Source organism: Trichechus manatus, unplaced genomic scaffold, assembly GCF_000243295.1.
Source record: "Trichechus manatus latirostris isolate Lorelei unplaced genomic scaffold, TriManLat1.0 scaffold00003, whole genome shotgun sequence".
Taxonomy (NCBI): domain Eukaryota; kingdom Metazoa; phylum Chordata; class Mammalia; order Sirenia; family Trichechidae; genus Trichechus; species Trichechus manatus.
The window spans coordinates 27,095,750-27,118,234 of record NW_004443939.1 but is presented as its reverse complement, the minus strand read 5'-3'; positions in this window follow the sequence as shown (position 1 = coordinate 27,118,234).

Below are 22,485 nucleotides of genomic sequence, written 5' to 3'. Positions count from 1 at the left end.
TCTAAAACAGAGTGAGACTTCCTACTCCTAGATCACTGTTTAAGGAAATTTTGTGCAGCAGTAATGCTAGGAGAACAGTGTCAGTACAGTTACAGTAAACAGTACGCATTCATGTTCCTTATAAGACCTTAACTGGATTAACTTAAAATCTAAATATACTATTTAAACCCAAACCCACTGCTGTCTAGTCAATTCCAACTTACAGTGACCTTATAGCACAGAGTAGAACTGCCCCATAGGGTTTCCAAGGCTGTAAATCTTTACAGAAGCAGACTGCCACATCTTTCTCCCGTGGAGCAGCTGGTGGATTTGAATTGCTGACCTTTCAGTTATCAGATGAGTGCTTAACCACTGTGCCACCAGGGCTCCTCTAAGGGGCAGTAGTATGACAAATATTTTTTCTTTTAAAAGCACATTTTTCCTAATTATAAATGTAAATATATACTCATTGTAGAAGATTACTGGAAAACACAGAAGGAAAAAGAAAAATCTACCATACTATTTTCAGTAATCTTTGCCAAATGTTAGTATATTTCTCTCTAGTCCTTTTTTCTACAAATATTTATGGTTATTTGCATTAGTTCATTTTTTGTTTGTTTGTTAACAAAGTTTAGATCATAGCATTTTTAACTCCTTTAACTCCTGCCTTCTTTAAAACATATTTTAGATTTTTATAAGGATTTTTTGCAATGTCTATAACTTATCTCCTGACATGTTTCTCTCATATTTTCCAAAATATTCCCATTTCTAAAGTAATATTGGAAAGCTGAGCTAATAACAAAATAAATGTACATATATATTTAGAATGAAAAGGTGATCACATGTTAACCTTTAAAGATATGTGAACACTTACTCCATATGCCACACAGCTTTACATTAAAAATCCAGCAATTTTTTCTGAATGTTTATCCTTGTGCATTCTGACATCTATGATTTTTTTTATTGTACTTTAGATAAAGGTTTACAGAGCAAATTAGTTTCTCATTAAACAATTAATACACATATTGTTTTGTGACACTGGTTGCCAACCCCACGACATGTCAACACTCTCCTCCTCTAGACCTTGGTTTCCCCATTACCAGCTTTCTTGTCCCCTCCTACCATTCTCATCCCTGCCCCTGAGCTGGTGTGCCCAATTAGTCTCATTTTGTTTTATGAGCCTGTCTAATCTTTGGCTGAAGGGTGATCCTCAGGAGTGACTTCAGTACTGAGTTAAAAGGGTATCCAGGGCCATACTCTCAGGGTTTCTCCAGTTTCTGTCAGAGCAGTTAAGTCTGGTCTACATTTTTCTCCAGCTCTGTCCAGGACTCTATATTGTGATTCCTGTCACAGCAGTTGGTGGTGGTAGCCGGGCACCATCTAGTTGTACTGGACTCAGTCTGACATCTATGATTTCTTATTTCTAAAAACTCTATACTTTAAAAACACCTTGGTATTAAAAATTTATAACATCTATCTAGCCTACTTACAGATTACAGAGATTTGTCACCTATTCAGCAAATTTTTTAGTCCTACCAAGGAATATTTAATACAAAAAAAAAAAACTTTCAAATCCAAAAAAAACTTAGACAAAACCGCTTATATCTGAAGTCACTTGAGGAGTCCTACTCTCAAAAAAGCATATGCCAAGTTGGGGTCCACTGCAAGGATCATCATCTAGAGTAGAGTAAAAATATAATTAAAATCACCTATTCTACAATTAATTTCCACAGGAATTCCTTTTAATATTCATTACCAAAGGAACTCTGACATTACTATGAAAAACCTCAAATTGTTCTGGTGGGTAATGCTGGGAGGGGAAAAAAAAAGAACTTACCTGGTTCAGAGATATATTTTCAGAGAGTTAGAGGTATTGTCAGGACTTGAGATATTAAATGGTTAAAAAAAAAAAAACACACAAATAAAAAACATTAAAAGATAGAACCCAAAGACTAAGCCTTTCACATTTGTTAGAAATGCATTATATATTAACTGATGGAAAGAAATCTGGCTCTCCAAACATAAATTAGGGTGACACGGATTTTCATATTTCCTCAAATAGCACACACAAAACAGAATCATAGTGGTAAAGTTGAAATGCAAGAATTCATCTCAACTTGGAAATTTTAAGTTAATAAGGAAACAAATATAATTTTGATTCAAGACCATTAAATAATAAAACTACAGAATATCAAATTCTTATGGAATACAGATTTTCTGGAGCCATGAAGTCTAGATGAACCCTTCAAACTATTGCCCTGAGATAATCTTTAAACCTTAAACCAAAAATATCCCTGAAGTCTTCTTAAAACCGAACAATACCGTATTTTACACAAATAACACTTACCTTCTATGTTTGTTTGCCAACTGCGCCCTCCCCTGACCGAGGTATTTTTGTAAGCGCTGCTATGCCAATTTTTTTTATGTTGCTGTAAAAAAAAATAAGCATAGCGTGCTTATGAAATGCTACACGAGGGGAGGGCGCAGTTGGCAAACACACATAGAAGGTGTGCGTTATGTGCAGAAAACTACAGTAGTTTTAGCTTAACTAGTAAAGAATGCCTGCCTTGAGCATTATGCTCTTTTAAGAACTATCTATATGGAATCAAATTGACAATAGCAACTCAAAAGACTAGACAGGAATCTTAGGGGGCAGTCAGTTTATATTCATTAATGGGGGAGGAACATCTCAGAAAAAGAGGGTAAGAATGGTTGCATACTCAAAGAATGTAATCAATGTCACTGAACTCAAAGAATGTAATCAATGTCACTGAACTGTACATGTAGAAACTGTTGAATTGGTGTATATTTTGTTGTGTATATTCTCAACAACAAAAACATAATAAAATAAATTATTTAAAAAATTTCATCTGGCTAGGTTTTGGTAAAAAGAGCAGTTACTTGCACATTTGTAGTTTTGTAAGGCTTTGAAATAGTTTTTTAAACATTTGGCAATAGCTATTAAAAAAGACACCAAAAATAATTTTAAAAGCCCTGAAAATACCCATCCTGGAAATTTAACCTTAGAAAATAATTCAAAGAAGAAATTATTATACAGGTAGTCCCTAACTTAAGATGGGGTTCTATTCCAACAACTCCATTATAAGTTGGTTCTGACATAAGTCGAATACATCATTTTTTTTTTTTTTTTTGGTTTTCATTATTATTGCCTTTTATTATCAGTATTTTTATAAATCTGATCTTTATTTGTCTTTGGGGTTTGGAAACATTATATATAAACTTACAAATATGTTTGAACATTGTATTTAGTACATACTACTAATGATAAAGCAAAAAAACCCCAAACCAAACCCGTTACCATTAAGTCGATTCCAACTCATAGCGACCTTATAGGACAGAGAACCGCCCCATACGGTTTCCAAGGAGCAGCTGGTGGATTCGATTTGCCAACCTTTTGGTTAGCAGCTGATCTCTTAACCACTGCGCCATCAGGGCTCCATTACGAATGATAAGATGTACAAAAAAACAGATGGTTTTAAGTGCAGTTTATAGTAACTCAAATACGTCGTAAGTTGGGGACTACCTGTATATACAAATATACTCATTGTAATTAGCAGCAATAGAGTAATGGATCAACTATGATAATTACTAAAACTACAAAGTACTTCAGAGACATTTTACTATTACATCTCCTTTTTCAGACTGACCTGTCCTTCTACTACTTATTGGTTAAAAATCCATTACATATCACTTTACATTAGAATTTGTTCATCCAACTTGTATGAGACGAATGTTGGGTTTTGTCTGTTTGGTTTTTTGAGGAGGGTGGCACAGAGGAAAAAAATTGTCATCCCTCTAAAATAACTATCATAAAAAAATAGGAAGAGTATGTAAAGGGAACAGTAGTGGCAGCCTTTAGGGAAAATGGAACAGAGACGAGCAATAAACAAAGTTCATGTATTACATACGTTTTAAAAGTAAAAACAAAAACAAAAACTACATAATAATAGTCTATTGGAAACACTGTTTAAAAATCACGTAAATCTCTGTGTATTTGATGTTACAAACATATGTATGTGTGAAAGAAAGTCAGATAAGAGCAAAAATCAGCTTGGGTTAGTAATGATTTTTTCCCTTAAATTTCTTTAAGGCTACTGTAGTATTTTTTAACAAAAGTATGAAATTACTGTTTGCATTTTTAAATTTTCACTTTACTACTCAAACATTGATGAGATTATTCCATGAAAACACAATTTTATTTCCTTTATTAAAAAGTAACTATACAGTCAGATTTCTTTTCTTCTAAACATTTACAATTTACAAGGTCAGGTTCTCATTTTGGGGCAGGTGTGTTCATCTCTAATTGAAGGCAAGTTACAGCGTATTTTAAAGACACAATTTTAATTTTTTCAACCACATTAATAAACTTAAACATATTTATTATTTGTTTATCAAAGTTAACAGCAACAAAGTTTTTGTGCTTAATAATTATTTTGGGGAAATGTGCCACTCTATTTTAGGGAGACACGGGCCAGAATTAAGCAAAAATCCTAATATTTACATTTGATTTCAACAACTTTAATAAAGTTTCTTTATTATTATACTTTAGTAATAAATATAGAGAAATTATTTCTATGGAAGGAGGAGTCCTCTTTGCTTTTACTATCATAGTTATAAATATGAAAATATGTTTAGATAACAAGATGGTAAACACAAAAATCTAAAAATATATCTAGTCATGCAACTGATGCCATCTTTACCTTCTACTTCTGCTTTATTCGTAGACAATAAAATAAAATGTTTTATCCAATTCATAAATCATTTCTCAGTTTATAATAAATTAGTACAGAGGAAGATAGCATACCTTCTAGAGCCTTAGAAGAAATTACTATTAAATTTTTCAATAATTGAGGACATTTGCCTGTTCTTGTCTTTTTATATAAGTGAGGTTATACAATGGTTGTTCTTTTGTGATTGACTTATTTCACTCAGTATAATGTCTTCAAGCTCCATCTATATTGTAGCATGAGACTAGAAGAACTGGATGGTGCCCAGCGGCCATTACTGAACGTTTTGACCAAAGGTTCTATAAAAGAATCCTGATCAATAGGGGAAAATGTAGAAAAGAATTTCAAATTCTCTTGGAATCCAAACTTCTGGATCCATTGAGGCTGGATGAACCCTTTAAACCTTAAACCCTGAGAAACTATTACCCTAAAATAATCTTTAAACCTTAAGCCAAAAATATTCCCTGAAGTCTTCTTTAAGCCAAATAATAATTTAGCTTAATTAGTAAAGAGTTCTGTCTTGGGCGTTGTGCTCTTTTAAGAACTATCTATATGGAATTAAATTGACAACAGCTACTCCAAACATTAGACAGGAAATTTAGGGGGCAGTGAATTTATGCTGATGGGGGAGGTAAAATTAGGAAAGAAAGGTGAGAATGGTTGCACAACTTGAAGAATGTAATTAACGTCACTGAATTGGACATGTATAAATTGTTGCATTGGTGTATATTCTGCTGTGTATGTTCTCAACAACAACAAAAGTAAAATAAAATATATTTTTTTAAATGGAGGACAAATGATTTCTAACATTTTACCCATGTACCTGTTGAAAATGTTTTCTGCCAATATTTAATTCTTAAATGGGTCATACTTACCCCTGAAATTTCTCATGTAGTGGTTGATATTAGAAAACTATGATTTCTATTCCCCCATACTTCTTTTATTTTTTTCTTTAATTATTTTTTTAAATTGTGGTGAGTATATACGTAACAAAAATTTGCCATTTCAACACTTTTACATGTACAGTTCAATGACACTAATTACTTTCACCATGTTGCTCCATACTTTTTATTGAAAAATTAAGAAGCAAATAAACTGAGACTCTATGATACCTTGTTTATAGTATTTTAGTTAAATATGAAGTCTCAAATACAAGTATTGTCATGGATTGAATTGTGTCCCCAAAAAATATATGTCAGCTTGGCTACGCCATGATTCCCAGTATTGTGTGGCTGTCCTCCATTTTGTGATCTGATATAATTTGCCTATGTGTTGTAAACTCTAACCTCTGTGAGGTTAATGAGGCAGGATTCAAGCTATAGGATTAGGTTGTATATTGAGTCAATCTCTTTTGAGATATAAAACAGAGAAGCAAGCAGAGAAAAGAAGGACCTCCTACCACCAAGGAAAAAGGGACCTGGGGTTCCTGTGCTGAGAAGCTCCTAGACCGGAGGAAGACTGATGACAAGGACCTCCCCCAGAGTCAACAGAGAAAGCCCTCTCCTAGAGCTGGTGCCCTGAATTTAAATTTCTAGTGTCCTAAACTGTGACAGAATAAATTTCTCTTTGTTAAAGCCATCCACTTGTGGTATTTTTATTATAGCAGCACTAGATAATTAAGACAAGTATGTAATGTGGTTATAAAATTTTCTCAGGTGGCATCAAGGAATATCGATAGTGTAGTTGTTAAAAGCAAGATTTTGAAGCCAGACTGCCTGGGTTAGAATTCTGGTGCCACCACTTGTTAGCTGCATGGCCTTAGATTTAACCTCTCTGTGCTTCAGTTTAATCGGTCAAATGGGATTAATATTGATACCTACTTCATAGGGTTGTTGGAAGAATTAAATGAGATAAATATGTAATGCATTTAAAAGTCATTGGCACAAGTGAGGGCTTTATAAGTATCAGATATCATTATGATGATCTTATGAACTATCATCTGAAAAGAGAACTTAGCAAGGGACATGATCTTAGAGTATACCCAAGTTCTTTGGGGTGAATCTGGTAGTTTCTTTAATGCTTCATGCAAAGTAAAACTTTCTGAGTAAAGGGAGACTCTGTCAAGCTTCAAGTGGCAGCAAAATAGTTTGTATAGCTTAAAATAATAAAATTTTATATATATGTCATTCTATAAATTTTAGTTCTTTTATGTCTATTATCTCCGACATTAACCTTTGTGAGTTAGGATTTATGAACTATGTCATGAACTATTTTTTCTAGAAACAATTAAATTACTATACTGTCACGGGTTGAACTGTGACCCCCCAAAATTCGTGTCAACATGGCTAGGCCATAATTCCAAGCATTGTCCCATGTTGTGATCTGATGTAATTATGTGTTATAAATCTTAGCCTCTATGCCTGTAGTTATGGTCCCATTTGGGAGTGAGCTCTCTGTTATGTTAATGAGGTGTTATTAGGTTATGTTAATGAGGCGTTATTAGGTTATGTTAATGAGAATTAGAGTGGGATGCACCACCTTCCTTGAGTCACACCTTTTACCTTACAAGAGATAAAAGAGAGAGAAGAGAGCAGAGAAGAGGGACCTGACAATCACCAAAAAAGAAAAGTCAGTAGTGAAGCGTGTCGTTTAAACCTGGGATTCCTGCACTGAGAACCTCCTAGACCAAGGGGAAGTTTAATGTCAGGACACACATAGATCTCCAAGGAACGCCAGGCCCACAGATGTTGAAAGGAGGTGAGGAACTTCCTCCAAAGCTGACAGAGAGAGAAAGCCTTTCCCTAGAGCTGGCACCCTGAATTTGGACTTCTAGCCTCCTAAACTGTAAGAGAATAAATTTCTGTTTGTTAAAGCCATCCACTTATTGTATTTTTGTTATAGCAGCACTAGATAACCAAGACATATACCATATGTATAACAATTCATATTTACAAAAATAAACGTACACACAAAAGCTGTCCATCTAAGAATAAATCACTCTTTCCAAATAATTAAGCAAGGTTAATATTTGCTACTTATTCATCTTGATTTTCTGTAAAAACTCAAAATCATTAAAACTTCAGATAGGCAGCATTCATAATATTTCAAATCCAATGTTTATATTCTTAAAATATATATCTCAGTTTCTGCTTCATGTACCTCAGTTACACTGAATTACTTGGAATTTGCCTAGGGAAAACTATTATTTATCACTGAATCTTCAGTTCCTATTATAGGTCTAGCATCAAAGGGCTACAAAAGTCTAAAGGCTAAATTAAAGAATAAGTAAAGACCAACCTAAGAATTTGAATATGTACTTGGTTACTAATCTTAGCTCTGTCACTTAATAGGTAAATAATTTAGGCAAATAATTTAATTTCTCTGAATTCCTAATTCACAAAGGTTAATGTGAGAGTCGTGAGATAATACACATGAAAGAACTAAGATTTATATAATGGCATACACATATAACTTATTTTCCTTATTTTAAGCTATACAAATTCTTTTGTTACCACTTGGAAGTTGACAAAGAGTATCCCTTTGCTCAAGAAGCTTTACTTCACATGAAGCATTAAAGTAACTACCAGATTCACCACCAAAGAACTCAGACATACTCCAAGATCATGCATTTTGCCAAGTTCCCTTTTCAGACATTTAATTCTTAACTTTTGTCTTTTCTTAGACAATGTTAAAAAAAAAAAAAACTGTTCTATGTCTTGCCTATAATATTTATATATAGTACTTTACAGTTTATAAAACATTTCCATATGCTTTCTCATATGTAACTTATATATGTACATACATATCTGATATTCCAACTAGTGATAAGATTTCAAAGAGTTTATCTGTCTCCTAGTAATTTAACAATGAGCCTTGATACTCTTAACAATACTTAAACAGACACTGTTCCAATACTAACATAAAACTAAAGAGCCTAGGCTGTTTCTAGTCTAATATTTGGCCTGCTTTTTAGACAATATCTCAATAATTACATATAATAAGATTATTGGTCATCTAATAATGGAATATATCTTATTCTCTACATCTTATTCAAATTCAAGTTGAAGTTGAAGAAAATTAAAACAAGTCCACAGAGCCAAAGTACGACCTTGAGTTTATCTCACCTGAATTTAGAGACCATCTCAAGAATAGATTTGATGCATTGAAAACTAATGACCAAAGACCAGATGCGTTGTGGGATGAAACCAAAAGGTCATTAAAAAGACAGAAAAGAAAGAAAAGTCCAAAATGGATGTCAGAACAGACTCTGAAACTTGCTCTTGAACGTAGAGTAGCTAAAGAGAAAGGAAGAAATGATGAAGTAAAAAAGCTGAACAGAAGATTTCAAAGGGTGGCTCAAGAAGATAGAGTAAATTATAATAATGAAATGTGCCAAGACCTGGAGTTAGAAAATCTAAAGGGAAGAACACACTCAGCATTTCTCAAGCTGAAAGAACTGAAGAAAAAATTCAAGCCTCAAGTTGCAAAATTAAAGGATTCTATGGGCAAAAACTTGAATGACCCAAACAACAACAACAAAAAACACAAAAAACCTTACCGCTGTCAAGTCAATTCTGACTCATAGCGACCCTGCAGGACAGAGTAGAGCTGCCCTATAGAGTTTCCAAGGCAGATTGCCACATCTTTCCTTCTTAAAATGCCTGGTGGGTTCGAACCAACAACCTTTCCATTAGCAGCCAAGTGCTGTAACCACTGTGCCACTAGAGCTCCAAAAAGCACCAAAAGAAGATGGAAAGAATACACAGTCACTGTACCAAAAAGAATAGGTCGACATTCAACCATTTCAGGAAGCAGCATATGATCAAGAACTGATGATACTGAAGGAAGAAGTCCAAGCTGCACTGAAGGAATTGGCAAAAAAAAAAATCACTCCAGGAATTGACGGAATATCAATTGAAATGTTTCAACAAACGGATGCAGCGCTGGAAGCACTCACTTGTCTATGTCAAGACATTTGGAAGACAGCTACCTGGCCAACCAACTGGAAGAGATCCATATTCATGCCCATTCCAAAGAAAGGTAATCCAACAGAATGCAGAAATTATCGGACAATGTCATTAATATCACATGAAGGTAAAATTAGCTAAGATAATTGAAAAACAGTTGCAGGGAACAGCCGACAGGGAACTGCCGGAAATTCAAGCCAGATTCAGAAGAGGATGTAAACAAGGGATATTATTGCTGATGTCAGCTGTATCTTGGCTGAAAGCAAAGAATACCAGAAAGTTGTTTACCTGTGTTTTATTGACCATGCGAAGGCATTCAGCTGTATGGATCATAACAAATTATGAATAACGTTCTGAAGAATACGAATTCCAGAACACTTAATCATGCTTGTGCGGAACTGTACATAGACCAAGAGGCAGTCATTCAAACAGAACAAGGAGATACTTCATGGTTTAAAATCAGGAAAATGTGCATCAGGGTTGTATCATTTAATCACATTTATTCAATGTATGCTGAGGAAATCTTAGAAGCCAGACTATATGAAGAATAGGGCATCAGGATGGGAGGAAGACTCATTAACAACCTGCGATATGCAGATGACACAAAGTTGCTTGCTGAAGGTGAAGAGGACTTGAAGTACTTACTGATGAAGATCAAAGACTACAGCTTCCAGTATGAATTACACCTCAACACAAAGAAAACAAAAATCCTCATATCTAGACTAATAAGCAACATCATAATAAATGGAGAAAAGACTGAAGCTGTGAAGAATTTCATGTTACTTGGATCCACAATCAACACCCACGGAAGAAGCAGTCAAGAAATGAAAGGACGGATTGCACTGAGAAAATCTGCCACAAAATACCTCTTTAAAGTGTTAAAAAGCAAAGATGTCATCTTCAGGACTAAGATGCGCCTGACCCAAGCCATGGTATTTTCAATCGCCTCATATGCATGTGAAAGCTGGACAATGAATAAGGAAGACTAAAGAAGAATTGATGCCTTTGAATTATGATGTTGGCAAAGAATATTGAATACACCATGGACTGACAGAAGAACGAACAAATCTGTCTTGGAATAACTACAACCAGAATGCTCCTTAGAAGCGAGGATGGCGAGACTTCGTGTCATGTACTTTTGGCATGTTGTCAGGAGGCACCAGTCCCTGGAGAAGGACATCATGCTTGGTAGGAGTCAAAGAAAAGAGGAAGACCCTCAATGAGATGGATTGACACAGTGGTTAAAACAAGGAGTTCAAACATAGCAGCAATTGTGAGGATGGCGCAAGACCAGGCAACGTTTCATTCCGTTGTGCATGGGGTTGTTGGTATTAGTAGAAACTAACTTGATGGCGCCCAACAACAACAATATCTTATACTTTCCTAAAACACCTTCAAGCACTAACACTTCATTATCGTAGATTTCTGTAGAGCAAATTGCTTGGTGTAAGTCTGAAACTCAAACTAAATTCTCATTCCTGTGGAAAGGCTTCAGATTTCAAGCATAATTGTTATAATACCTAAGAATTTTGTCATAGTTACAAATGCAACTTTATCTTCAGGGAGAAAAGAAAAACAGAAAAATTCTGAAGTGATTCAGATCTTATCCCATTTAGGTTAACAAATAGAAGATGCAAATGTAAGCAAGTATCTTTAAAACATTACACCTCATCTATTTAAAATTAAATTGTTTTAGAAATCCTACTTTTTTTTCTTACCTATAAATGTTCTTCTTTAAGCAATTACACTAGTTTGGACTCGTATTTGGAATTAGGCAGCCAGTGGCATCTGAGTGCCCATTTTAAAGCACGATAGGTACTACAGAAACTTGTTTAAAAGACGGTTGTTAACATAGTGTACATTCCCCATAAATAAAGTATCTCAATCATTCAGCAAATATTTACTGAGTGATTACTATCTGTCACACAAAGTTTGAAAAACTATAAACAAGACAGACAATGTCCTTGCTCTCATTCAACTCATATTCCAGTGACAGGAGACTAATAAACAGGCTAATAAAGAAAGGAGATAATTTCACAGAGTTTTAAGTGCTTTAAAGAAAATAAAATAGTGTTACTAAGAGATTGATGGAGAGGGGCTACTTTAGCCATGGTAGATAGGAAAGGCCTCTTTATCTAGTTCTGCCTCAAAAATTATACCAAGAATTCAGCACTAAGATGAGTAGTTATTTTGGCTACAGTACAAGGAGCCAGTTTAGGTACTATACTTTTAAAAAAGGTACAGGCTGATTATAATACTTTCAGGAAAGCAGATGGGCTAGTAAGGAGCCTTTAAGCTATGTCTAATATCTGAATTGGGAAAAGATAGGCATGAATGGATGGATGAAGAAACTACAGCTATTTCATGTGGCAAAGACTTAGTGTTTATTAACAAGACAGTTTTTAAAAAATATTTTAAAGAATATCACGTGCTAAACAAACTAAGGTTGTTTTATGTGGCATAAAGGAGTAAAACTAGGACCAATCAATAGAAAGTAAAAGGAGATACATTTTCGTTCCTTTGAAGATATCACTTTCTAAGTCTGATTTGTCCAAAAACAGAGAGTGATGAGTTTTCTGTCACTGAAGGTATTCAAGCATTTGCTAGACAACCACTTTGCAGGTACATGTACAGGAGTAGTAAGTAATGAATGGGAAAATAGACTTCTACTTTGGCTCTCTTAACATCTCCTAAAACCCATCATCTTTCCAAAACTCATCACCTAAAACACTAAAACAAATATATTGAATGATAAAGGCCGTTAATTTTAATATGCTGAAGGGAAAATTGTTTCTTTCATACTTATTTGAAAGTAGCAGCAACCAAGAAATCATTGCAGCAGGCAGCGTAGTTTGGATTTTCATGCTGGGAATACATACTTGGCTCACTCTTGCAAGCCAGTGACCTTACGGCTTACAAAGTCTGACATGACCTGACCCTACTATTTCTGGGGTGTCATCTCCTGCTACTTGTCACCATGAACACACTGTTCCAGCCACACTGGCCACATTCCTGTTCTAGTACTTGCCAGAGATGCTTCTGCCTTAGGCTGTTTAGTTTAACTGCTCCCTCTCCTGGAATACTCTTTCCTCTCATCTCTAAATCTTTGCCCAAATCTCATCTTCTCAATGAGTTCTATCCTAACTATCCTCTTACCTGCTCAATACTTTGTCTTTTTTCCCCATAGCATTTATCACCTTCCATCATACAATCTAAAATATTTTTGTATTTTTTACTGTCTCCCCCTCCATCAGAAAATAAGTTCCATGAAGACAGAACTCAGTTCTGTCTGATGTATTCTGAATGCCTGCCTGGGGCAGTAGCCAGGCACATAGTGAGGGCACAATACATATTTTAAGTGAATGAAAGAAGGGACTGAATGATGTTTTAATCCAATAGCTTTCTACAAGGTTTTTAAGTATGTGGTTATTTTCTATTTAAATTTTATGCTCATTCTTAAATTTAGTTGCTGAGGTTAAGAAATACTGAAAAATTGAATATGTGATCAACAGTTTAAGAATTTATTTCTATAGAAAAATTGAATGTTCTAGTTAGAATTATTCTCTGGCTTTAATAAATTTAGACTAAAAATCATTTGTTAAAAAATCTAATATTGTTTTTTCTCTACATGATACCTCTTTGACTAAAAGTTGATCAGTATATCCAGACACCTCTAATGAATATAATATAGATTTTTTTTGGTGTGAAGAGTATACTGTAAGGACCACCTGCTTCAAAATCACCGGGCACCCCTGGAATCTGCATTTTTAACAAGTACCCCTAGGGATTCAGAATCTGCATTTTTTACAAGCACCCCTAGAGATTCTAATACACACAAAGCAACGTGAGAACTCCTAAAGAGTGGTAGCAATTAGCACACTACCTAAAAGAGGAAAGAACAATTTTATAAGCTCGTTTCACTTACAAGAGAAGGAATCAATGCTAAACCAATTAAACTCTTCAGATGTAATAGGGTCTGAAGTAGTACCCTCTACAATGTTGGAGGGACACAAGAAGGAATGTTTCATCAGTGACAGACGGCTAGGATAAACATCAAAGACTTCTGAATGAAAAAGATCCCTAGAAAGGGAAACAGAAGTCTCTATGGGAAATACAGTTTAACATACTCCCAAAATGGCTTACGATGGGTTTGGAAAAGACTGCTAGTTGTACCTAAATACAGGTAGTTCCCAACTTACCGGCAAATTCGAATTACGACAAAATGCACTTACAATCATCTGTTTTCTTTTTTTTTAACATCGTTAGTAACATGTACTACATACAATGTTGCAGCATGTAATTTGCTAATGTTATCATTCTCAGATGTTTACTCCCAGATGTTCAATGTTATGATTTATAAAGATACTGATAATAAAAGGCAATAATACTAAAAACTAAAATAAAAATTTGAGGTATTCAACTTACATCAGAATAGACTTAACAACAGAAACTTTTTGGAACAGAACCTCATCGTAAGTCGGGGACTACCTGTATTTGTTTTCCCCTTCTCAGAAATAGAATCTCCAATTTTTGGCCAGGTACATAATCACCCAAAATAAGACTACACCTCCCAAGCTCCGTCATAGCCAGATTTGGCCTTATGACCAAGTCCTGACCAATGGTTTATAAGGACAATTATCATGTGTAACTTACAAGAAGTTCCTTCAAGGTGGGGGCTACCTTCTTCGCCCTTTCTGTTTCCTATAGACTGGAATTCAAATGTGACGTTGAGAATCCAAACAGCTTGGACCATGACAAAGAGGCCACGTGCTAAGGTTAGGAAAACAGCAAGAAAAGAGGAGCCTGGATCCCTGATGAGCTCATGAAGCTGCCACCCTGCAAGCCTTGAACTGCCTATCTTTGGCTTCTTTTTCATAAATAAATTTCTACTTTTTTAATTCATTATTATTTTGAGATTTCTGAAATTCATAACCAAATCCAACTCCAATACACTGGACAATGTTACTTACTTTCTAGATGTCTGTTTTTTCATCTGTAAAATAGGCTTATATTTTGCAACATTACAAGAAGATCACAGAATATACTGGTGTTCACTATTGCACACTGGGATTCTAGCATAAGAATTTTATTGGGTTAGAGGCGTGTAGAGCTCTTTATAACTTCTTTGACTCTATCATCAAGAAGAAATATATTCAGCTTTATTCATCTTCTCCCATTCATTCCCTTTCCCCAGTATAAATCTAAACACATCCCTTTGAATAGAGCTAACAAGCAAATTAAGTATAACACAAAAAACAGTGAACAATTAATGGCCAAATAAGTATTATTTAACTATTATAGGAGTTAAGGTACAATCATGGCATAGAGGAAAGAGCACCAAACTTGGAATGAGAGCATCTGGTTCCAGAATTCTTAGCTTTACTACTTAGTAGCTATAAGAGTTCTCGAAAAATCATGTATTTCTCTAAGCCTCAATTCCCTTATCTATGAAATGGATACTATAACCTACCTCATTAGATTGTAATAAACAATGAGAAAATATGTGAAAGGATTTTACAAAAACCAAAATACAGCACAAATCCTAGCTATCTGTGGAGTAGTGGGAATGGGAAGGCTTCAGGAAAGAAGAATGTGAGCAGGGTCTTGAAAGATTCTTAAGAATTTAGAAAGGAAGAGGTTTGAGATTTGAATCAGGAATAAAAAGCCCAGCGGCAAAAGAGTATCTGATACAGCAAAAAGGTTGGTTAGATTAAGGCTTAGGATTTACAAGGTTCTAGCCTTGGTAAACTGACAGAAAAGAGTTATGGTCAGATTTTAGAAATTTTGTTGTTTTTGTTGTTCTTGAAAATATACACAGCAAAGCATAACCAATTCAACAATTTCTACTTGTACAATTCAGTGACAGTGATTACATTCTTCAAGTTGTATAAACATTCTCACTCTCATTTTTTGAATTGTTCCTCCCCCATTAACATAAATTCCCTGGCCCGCCAAGTTTCCTATCTAATCTTTCGAGTTGCTGTTGTCAGTTTGATCCCATACAGATAATTGTTTAAAAGAACACAACGCTCAAGGCAGACATAGAAAGCTTTGAATGTCAATTTTTATTTGATATTTGCTCCTTCATGCTTTTCAAAAGGTGCTAATTCAACAGTTTGGTTTTTGAAACAAACTATTTAAAAAGCTTGTTTCATTTCTTAAGTGTAAATTTATTTGGAAGCTAGTGAAATTTTTTTGGGGGGGGTTCTACTCTTAGTAAGTTAAGGGTTCTTTAATAAAGTTTTATTAATATTTGTAAGCTTCCAAGAGCTTCAATAAAAGATGTCAAACTAACCTAAAAAGGTCCGTGTTTTTGTTGTTGTTAACTGCTGTCGAGTTGGTTAGGGCTCATAGTGACCCTATGTACAACAGAACGAAACACTCCCCAGTCCTGCACCATCCTCACAGTCATTGTTATGTTTGAGCCCATTGTTGCAGCCACTGTGTCAATCCATCTCGTTGAGGGTTTTCTTCTTTTTCATTGACCCTCTACTTTGCCAAGCATGATGTTCTTCTCCAGGAACCGGTCCCTCCTGATAACACATCCAAAGTACAGGAGACAAAGTCTCACCATCCTCTCTTCCAAGGAGCACTCTGGCTGTATTTCTTCCAAGACAGATTTGTTCATTCGTCTGGCAGTCCATGGTATATTCAATATTCTTCACCAACATCATAATTCAAAGATATCATTCTTCGGTCTTCCTTATTTATTGTCCAGCTTTTGCATACATATGAGATGACTGAGATTATCATGTTGGGTCAGGCGCACCTTAGTCCTCAAGGTGATATCTTTGCTTTTTAACACCTTAAAGAGGTCTTTTGCAGCTGATTTGCCCAATGCAATACACTGTTTGATTTCCTGACTGCTGTTTCCCAGGGCGTTGATTGTGGATCCAAGTAAAACGAAATCCTTGACAACGTCAAACTTTTCTCCATATATCATGATGTTGCTCATTGGTCCGGTTGTGAGGATATTTGTTTTCTTTATGTTGAGGTGTAATCCGTACTGAAGGCTGTAGTCTTTGATCTTCATCAGTAAGTTTCTTGAAGTCTTCTTCACTTTCAGCAAACAAGGTTGTATCATCTGCATATCACTCTTCTTCATATAGTCCAGCTTCTCGGATTATTTGCTCAGCATACAGAATGAATAAATATGGTGAAAGGATACAACCCTGATGCACGCCTTTCCTGACTTTAAACCATGCAGTATCCCCTTGATCTGTTCGAAGAACTACCTCTTGGTCTACATACAGTTTCCGCATGAGCACAACTAAGTATTCTGGAATTCCCATTCTTCGCAATGTTATCCATAATTTGTTATGATCCACACAGTCGAATGCCTTTACATAGTCAATAAAACACAGGTAAACATCCTTCTGATATTCTCTGCTTACAGCCAAGTTCCATCTGACATCAGCAATGATATGCCTTGTTCCACGTCCTCTTCTGAATCCGGCCTGAATTTCTGGCAGTTCCCTGTTGATGTACTGCTGCAACTGCTTTTGAACGATCTTCAGCAAAATTTTACTTGGTGTGATATTAATAATTTTGTTCAATAATTTCCACATTCTGTTGGATCACTTTTCTCTGGAATGGGCACAAATATGGTTCTCTTCTAGTCAGTTTGCCAGGTAGCTGTCTTCCAAAATTCTTGGCATAGACAAGTGAGTACCTCCAGTGCTATGTCTGTTTGTTGAAACATCTCACTTGGTATTCCGTTAATTCCTGGAGCCTTGTTTTTCACCAACGCCTTCAGTGCAGCTTGGACTTCTTCCCTAAATATCATCAGTTCTTGATCATACGCTACCTCCTGAGATGGCTGAACACTGACAAATTCTTTTTGGTATAGTGACTGTGCATTCCTTCCATCTGCTTTTGATGTTTCCTGTGTCATTCAATATTTTGACCATAGAATCCTTCAAAATTGCAACTCGAGGCTTGAATTTTTTCTTCAGTTCTTTCAGCTTGAGAAAAGCCGAGGTGTTCTTCCCTTTTGGTTTCCTAACTTCAGGTCTTCTCACGTTTCATTATAATAATATTTTACTTTGTCTTCTTGAGCTGCCCTTTGAAATCTTCTGTTCAGCTCTTTTACTTCATCATTTCTTCATTTTGCTTTAGCTACTAGATATTCAAGAACAAGTCTTAGAGTCTGTTCTGATATCCATTTTGGTCTTTTCTTTCTTTCCTGTCTGTCATGGATTGCACTGTGTCCCCCCAAAATATCTGTCAACTTGGCTATGCCATGATTCCTGGTATTATGTGATTGTCCACCATGTTGTCATTTGATGTGATTTTCCTGTGTGTTATAAATCCTGCCTCTATGATGTTAATAAGGTGGGATTAGCAGCAGTTATGTTAATGAGGCAGGACTCAATCTACAAGATTAGAGTTTTTCTAAAGTCAATCTCTTTTGAGATATAAAAGAGAGAAGCTAGCAGAGACATGGGGATTTCATACCACCAAGAAAGTAGTGCCTGGAGCAGAGTGCATCCTGTGGGCCCGAGGTTCTTGTACTAAGAAGCTCCTAGTCCAGGGGAAGACGGATGACAAGAACCTTCATCCAGAACTAGATAACTAAGACACTCTCTTTTTAATGACCTTTTGCTTTCCTCATGTATGATGTCCTTGATGTCATCTCACAACTGGTCTGGTCTTCTGTCATTAGTGTTCAATGCGTCAAATCTATTCTTGAAATGGTCTCCAAATTCAGGTGGGATATACTCAAGGTCGTATTTTGGCTCTCGTGGACTTGTTTCAATTTTCTTCAGCTTCAATTTGAACTTGTATATGAGCAATTGATGGTCTGTTCTGCAGTCAGTCCCTGGCCTTGTTCTGACTGATGATCTTGAGCTTTTCCATTGTCTCTTTTCACAGATGTAGTCGATTTGATTCCTGTGTTCTTCATCCAGTGATGTCCACTTGTATAGTCACCGTTTATGTTGTTGAAAAAAGGAATTTGGAACGAAGAAGTCATTGGTCTTGCAAAATTCTATCATGTGATCTCTGGCATCATTTCTATCACTGCCTTAGTTATCTCATGCTGCTATAACAGAAATACCACAAGTGGATGTCTTCAACAAACAGAAATTTATTCTCTCACAGTCTAGGAGGCTAGAAGTCCAGATTCAGGGCGTCAGCTCCAGAGGAAGGCTTTCTCTCTGTAGGCTCTGGGGGAACATCCTTGTTATCAATCTTCCCCTGGTCTAGCAGCTTCTCAGCGCAGGGACCCTGGGTCCAAAGGACGTGTTCTCTCTCTCTCGGTGGTATGAGATCCCCCGCCTCTCTGCTCGCTTCTCTCTTTTATTGACTCAAGACACAACATAATCTTGTAGATTGAATCCTGCCTCATTAACATAACTGCCTCTAATCTTGCCTTATTAACATCATAGAGGTAGGATTTATAATACATAGGAAAATCACATCAGTGGACAATCATACAATACTGGGAATCATGGCCTAGCCAAGTTGACACACATTTTGGGGGGACATAATTCAGTCCATAACAACCACCAAGGCCATATTTTCCAACTACCAATCCTTCTTTGTTTCCAACTTTCGCATTCCAATCACCAGTAAAAAGGTCCATAAGAAGTCTTATCAGTCATAATTCTCTTCAGAATTTCTCTACATCATATTAATTTCCTAGTAATTTATTACTATAATTATATTAGGAATTTCCAAGAGTTTGCAAGTTTTGATACTGTATTACTACTTGATTTTATAATAGTTTCTGTGCACAAAGCTCTACAATATACACATTTTTTATTGATTTGTCTTTACAAGAAAAACATTTAAAACAAAATTCAAATTAAAAAGTAGATGCCTTTTTTAAAAAGTAAGGTAAAATAAAATTGCTTTAAAAAATTTATAAAAATTCGTAGGGCTAGCTGGAGACAACCAGGAATCATAAATACTGTTTTTTGCTTTTTAAAAAATCATTTCCTTTTTTGGGAGCCTAGAACTAATTTTTTTCTAACTGTGGTGATATTAAAATGTATTCTAATAAGTAAGCCTAGTACAACTAGCCCTTCTTTTACATGAAGTCACTAAAGAGTTTACCAGAGGCCTAGTAAATGTACAGTGAGCTGATCTCATGTTTTCCTATAATTTTAAAATAATTTAAAATACAGTGCTAGCTATACTACTTTCAAATATTGAAATCAGATAGCCAAAAGAAACTACAGAATCTCTAGATCATTTAAAATGGGTCTTGATAAATTGATAATTGATTATAAAACTTTGATTATGGCAAAAGATCACATACTCTAGAGCAGCGCTGTCCAACAGAAATACAAAGCAAGCTACAATATGAGACATAAAACACAGGTAAACATCAGAAAGGTCTTAGGGCCATAGTCCTGGGAGTTCCTCCAGTCAGACCAGTAAGTCTGGTCTTTTTTGTGAATTTGCTCTTTTGTTCTACATTTTTCTCCCACTCTGTTTGGGATCCTCTGTTGTTTTCCGAGTCGGAGCAGTCATAGTAGTAGCCAGACACCATCTAGTTCTTCTGGTCTCAGGATTGTGTAGCTTGTGGTTCATTAGTTCTTTGGACTAATTGCTCCCTTGAGTTTTTTTGTTTTCTTCACTCTTCTTTGCTCTGGATGGGAAGAGACCAATAGTTGCATCTTATATGGCCGTTCACAAGCCTTTTTTAGACCCCAGATGCTACTCACCACAGTAGGATGCAGAACATGGTCTTTATGAACTCTGGTTTGCCAACTGACGTAGATATCCCAAGTCTATGATCCTTCGCCTTTGAGCCTAGAACTTTGTCCTGTGAGGTGCTTGGTTATGGCTAAGAAGATTCCATGACTGTGCCCCTTGTGTGCTCTATTGTCTATATTAATATACATTGCAGCACCTACAATTATGAAATGTAGAAATAGCCACAACCAAACCTACATCTGCAGGTGGGTGTGCTCCCTTACACCCTCACACACTTTTTTAGCATACGTATTTACCTATGTGGAGCCCTGGTGGCACAGTGTTAAGAGCTCGGCTGCTGACCAAAAGATCAGCAGTTCGAATCCACCAGCCACTCCTTGGAAACCCTATGGGGCAGTTCTACTCTGTCCTATATGGTTGCTACAAGTTAGAATCGACTCCACGGCAACAGATTTTTTTTTTCATCTACCTATGTATCCATTCATAAATTATTGTTTGTTAATACTATTGATAATAATTACCATAGTTGCCCTTTATTCTTGAGTTCCTCTTAGTGTCTTCCTTTGCCTTGGTCACCTTGTGCTGACTTCCCCCATATTGTGTATTGTGTTTTCCTTCACCAATTATCAACACGTGTCTTCTATCTAAATCCTCTGCTGTCGAGTCGATTCCAACTCATAGCAGCCCTATAGGACAGAGTAGAACCACCCCATAGGGTTTCCAAGGATGTAAATCTTTATGCAAGTAGACTGCCACATCTTTTTCCCACGTCTTCTATCTAGTTAGTAATTTACCCTCCTTTACCCTTCCATCACTGGTGACCAACAAAGAATGTTTTTTGTTGTTTTTTCTGTGTGTATACTTTCTTTAAAAAATAATAGTGCTCTCATATTTGTCCTTTTGTGATTGACTTATTTCACTCAGCATAATGTCCTCCAAATTCATCCATGTTGTGAGATGTTTCACAGATACATCACTATTCTTTATTGTTGCATAGTGTATGTTGCATTGTGTGTATGTACCAGTTTGTTTATCCATTCATCAGTCAATGGGCACTTAGGTTGTTTCCATTTTTTGCTATTGTGAATAATGCTGCAATGAACATGGGAGTGCATATGTCTATTCATGTCACAACTCATATCTTTAGGGTATATACCTAGGAGTGGGATTGCTGGATCATACGGTATTCTATTTCTAGCTTTTTACTGAAGTGCCATACTATTTTCCATAGTAGTTGTACCATTTTACATCCCCACCAGCAGTACATAAGAGCTCCAATCTACCCACAACCTCTCCAACATTTGTTATTTTCTGTTTTTTTGATTAGTGCCATTATTGTCAGAGTAAGATGGTATCTCACTGTAGTGTTGACTTGCATCTCTCTAATGGCTAATGATCGCGAGCATTTCTTCATGTGTTTGTTAGCCACTTCGATGTCTTCTTTGGTGAAGTGTCTGTTTATATTCTTTGTCTATTTTTTAACTGGATTTTTTGTCTTTTTGCTGTTGAAGTGGTGAAGTTTTCTATGAATGTTAGAGAAAATTTAGAGAAAAAAAATTTCCCAATCTGTAGGTTCCAACAGGATGCTGGATTGGGATTATATCTATATATTGTTTTGGGTTAACAATGTTAACTCTTTCAATCCATAAGCATGGTATGTTTTTCCATTTATGTCTCTTTTGGTTTCTTGCAGTAGTGTTTTTTAGTTTTCTTTGTAAATGTCTTTTACATCCTTGGTTAGATTTATTCCTAAGTAGTTTATCTTTTGGGGGGCTATTGTAAATGGTATTGTTTTCCTTTTTGAAGTTCTCATTGTTGGTGTAGAGGAATCCAACTGATTTTTGTGTATCGATCTTGTATCCTACTACTTTGCTGAACCCTTCTATTAGTTCCAGTAGCTTTCTTGTGGAATCTTTGCGATTTTCTGTGCATAGGATCATATAATTCGTGAGTAGGGATAGTTTTACTTCTTCCTATCTTATTGCTCTAGGTAGGACTTTCAGTACAATGTTGAATAAGAGTGGTGATAAAAGCTATCCTTGTCCAGTTCCCGTTCTCAAGGGGAATGCTTTCAGTCTCTCTCCACTGAGAATAATGTTGGTTTTGTATAAATGCCTTTATTACATTGAGGAACTTCCTTCTGTTCCCATTTTGCTGAGAGTTTATCATCAGGAATGGGTGTTGGG